Raw genomic sequence first — 4,024 nt, forward strand, 5'->3', positions numbered from 1 at the left:
CTCATTATTCTTCACAACCACCCTACGAAATAGGCACTATTATATTCCCACTTTGCAGGCGAGGAAACCGAGGCCCAGAAAGATCACATGATTGGCCAATGTCACCCAGCTAGAAAGGGGCCAAGGCAGGGATCAGACTCAGGTCAGCTGGATCCCTAAGCCTGTGCTCTTTGAAACATGAAACATGAACCTGGCAAGTTGCACAAGACTCAGTCTCAGAAGGACTTAAAGACGGAGACATGGTGGGATAGGGTGGGCATGGGGGGTAGTGTGACCAGAGCCTCTCAGTCTGCAGGTCTAGTCTGTGGCATCCGAATTGGGTCTGTTCTATTTGCCCTGAAGGAACAAAGATCTGCTCTGTTAGAGCAAAGATCAGGCAAGAAGAGAAGAAGGAGGTGAGAGCCCAAGTGAGCTTGTGGGCTTGATTCTGTGGGCTCCTCTGAGCTTGATGGGGACCTGGTCTGCAGTGCTGTGAGTGGCCTGAGATAGAAACCAGCCCTGTCCTTGTGTGGCTATATGGGCCAGGGAAGGAAATGCTGCAGACCACTCCTTGCACCACTAACACAGAGTCTCAGATCATTACAGCCACCTGCAGCCAACAAGAAGCTGAAAGAGCAGATCAGAGCCCCTTTGGCACGTTGACCCCACGTTCCATCTTTCCCCACCACACTTTCCTCCCCAGCTCTCCTCTTCTATCAGTTATTTCCTAGAGTTGGCTCCTTATCCAATCCCAGGGTGGGGACCAGGCAGGACTGACACCCCCGTTTTACTGAGGAGCAAATTAAGGTCCAGAGAGAGTGTGACTTTCCCAAAGACACACAGCTAGTGAGTGATTTTAAAATTCTTGTCATCCTCATCCTCATCAAAATCTTCTCTTGCCCAGCCAAAATGACATCACTTATTAAAGCACAGAAAAGTATTTATTCAGTATCTATGTGGGCATAACCATGCTGAGCATCTTCCAAAGCAAGAGAAAAGGACTATGGCATGTATCCGGGGTGGGGGGACATGTCTGGGGTACAGAGGGAAGTCCCAAGTAAAGCTACCCCCAAGTTCGTGAAGAGGATAGAAGTTGGCTCCCCTGGGAGTAGACTCCGAGGGGAAAGTGAGGGAATGAACCTGCCAATGTCTGTGCTGGGAGGGCCCTCAAACTCGGATGGCCTTCAAACTTGCAGAGGGCCTTCAAACCCTGTCACTGTGCAGACGGAGACACTGAGGGCCAGGGGAGGGGGCTTGCCCAAGAGGCGGCCATCACTCTGCAAGGCGGGCACCTCCACCCAGCAGCCACCAAGGGGTGGTGAGGCCAAGGGACTGCTTCATTCCCTGAGCAGATTCAGATGTGAGCCGTTCATCTACAGAATCACATCTAATTCCCTGCGGTCAAGCCCAATGCCCAGCACACCGGAAGTGCTCCACCCAGTTTGCTGAATGAATAAAGAAACGCACCAGAGGACAAGGGGATCAGTGAAGGAGGAAAGCCAGCACTGAACACTTGTGACAAGCTGGGTGCTCTTCATAGCTTACCGCACTGAAGCCCCGGCCACCATGCCCCAAAAGAAGTGATTGAACTGAAGCTCAAAGAGGAGCTTCATGGTCAATAACAGATGGGGCTGTCTGGTCCCAGGCCCTCCCTTCACTCAGAGTCAGCACAGAAAGTGCCAGCAGGCAGGATGTGAATCTCTTGTCCACTGTTGTCGCCCAGTGCCCAGCACACGGCCTGGCTCAGAGGAAATGCCCAGTTGGTTTGTGAGCTTGTGGCTGTGACCATGTTGGGATCCCCTGGTCAGCAGCTGCAGGGGATTGAAGCAGGCAGGGCCCAGGGCCATGAGACCTCCTGAGACAGAGCCCCTCCCCACCAGCTGCTCCTGCCTCCCCAGTGTTGGCCCTCCTAGGAGGGCTGCCCACCCTGCGTCGCTGGCTGAGGGCTTCAGCAGACAGAGTCCCTGGGCCAAGCAAACCCCGGGGTCCCCAAACTTTCCACTTCTGGAAAGTGCTCTGATCTTGTCAAATTGCTACCAGAGGAGTCATAGCTGAGTGAACACTTGCCAGGTTCCCGTGGCTCTCCCGAGAGCTGTCACCGTACTCATCCATCATAATTGAAGCAGTCCACCTGCTCCGGGCCCATCTTTCAACTGCAATGATGGCTGAGATGCGATAGATGTGTCTTGTCATCACCTTGACTTTTTTGGAGAACACAGAGGTCAGAAGGGATCCTGGGATGGGGGAAGCCCTGATCTCACGATGGAGGGCTGACCGCCTCTCCCACTGAGTGCCAGTCCTCACCATGACCATCTGCTACAGCCCTCCAGCTGCCTCTCTCTATCAGGTACGGAGGAGAGCTGGAGACTCCCTTCAATGCAAGAACCCCAGCTTCCTGCACCTGCCTGCTATATCTGATTCTCCAGAGAGACAAACTCCAGGGGGCCAGTAGGGTCTGGGAGATGCTGACTTCCACGAGCCCCAGATTTGGGACAAACCTAAGAGACTAATTTTTATATGCGCCTCCTCTCAGTCCATACCCATGGACACTGGCCTTGGACCTGTTTGGGAAGAGAAATGGTTATCATTGGTTATCTGCCCTCGAGTCCATTAATTAATGCTGTGGGTACGAATGGGTGCAGAGACAAACATCAGGTTGCCTTGTCTCTTGGGCTCCAGCCCCAGCCCAGCCTGGGAAGTCATCTTCCTGCATAAAGCTCTGCCTGTTGGGCGCCTGGGTGGCTCAGTTGGTTAAGCGACTGCCTTCGGCTCAGGTCATGATCCTGGAGTCCCGGGATCGAGTCCCACATCAGGCTCCCTGCTCAGCGGGGAGTCTGCTTCTCCCTCTGACACTCCCCCCTCTCATGCTCTCTATCTCATTCTCTCTCTCAAATAAATAAATAAAATCTTTAAAAAAAAAAAAGCTCTGCCTGTTCACAATCCTGCTCAGAGGCCTCCAGGGCTCCCTCTACATACAGAATAAAGACCAAACCCCTTGGCCTGGCACTCAAGGCCCTTGGCAATGTGACACCCAAGGAGCAGGCAGTTTAAAGAATAGTAGGGCCCCCTAAAGGAAGCAATGCCCACTTAGTTTAAGAAAGAATTCATTTTTGTCATAGTCAGAGATGCTCAGAGAAATGTCAAGAGAAGAATGAGCTCCCTGCCTCCAGAAGCATTCAAGTGCAGCAGAATATCTCCTGGAAGGTGGCTGCTGGGGCTCTAGAATGGGTTCAAAGTGAAGAGGGACTCCGGACAAGGTGGCTCTTACGTGTCTCCGACCCTGAGTTCTCTGACCGTCGCTCTTTAGCCTCATTTCCCACTGTGAGCACCTCCAGGCCTCATGCAGATTCTTCCATCTGGAGCACCCTTCTCCTGCCCCGCTACTCGCATTGCCCTCCTCAGCTGTTCTCCGAGCCAACGACACACATGCTGAGCACCTACTCTGTGCGCGGGATACCAAGGTGACTAAAATACTGTCCCTGCCCCTGAAGCCCCAACCAGCAGTCTCCCGGCTCCCACCGCCAGGGCTGCCGAGCACAGCCAGCCCACACAACACAACTGCAGAGACCAGAGCATTGCTCATTCTCCCCACTCGTCCCATTCCAAGCAACTGGCTCCTCTTCCAGCACCACTCGGGCTGTGAGCAGGCACAGGGGTCTGTCTGCCCCTCTTGCCTGAGCCCCTGGATGGGGGGGAGGGGTCCAGAGGGGCAGTAGGCAGCAGTTGAGGTGGGCTCTGCACATGGAACCAAGGAGCCCCAAGAGTCCCCAAGATCACCTTGGACTCCTTCCAGGCCTCAGAATATTCAGGAGCCAGGCCCCTGGTCTCGAACAATGGTTCAGTGACTCAGGAAAAATCATGGTTTATTCTCCTCAGATCTGGGTCACAGCCCCTTACCTTATCTGGAGAAGTCAACCTCTAAGAGGCAGAGAAATTGGGACCTTGTGCTTCATAACACCCAATCTACATGATGCATGTAGCTCGAGCTTTAAAGCCATAATCATCTTGGAAACTTGCAGCGTTTCCCTCAACAATGGGATTTTTA

The sequence above is a fragment of the Mirounga leonina genome, unplaced genomic scaffold (genome assembly GCF_011800145.1).
Source record: "Mirounga leonina isolate KUSES-001 unplaced genomic scaffold, KU_Mleo_1.0 Mir_170, whole genome shotgun sequence".
NCBI classification, from domain to species: Eukaryota; Metazoa; Chordata; class Mammalia; order Carnivora; family Phocidae; genus Mirounga; species Mirounga leonina.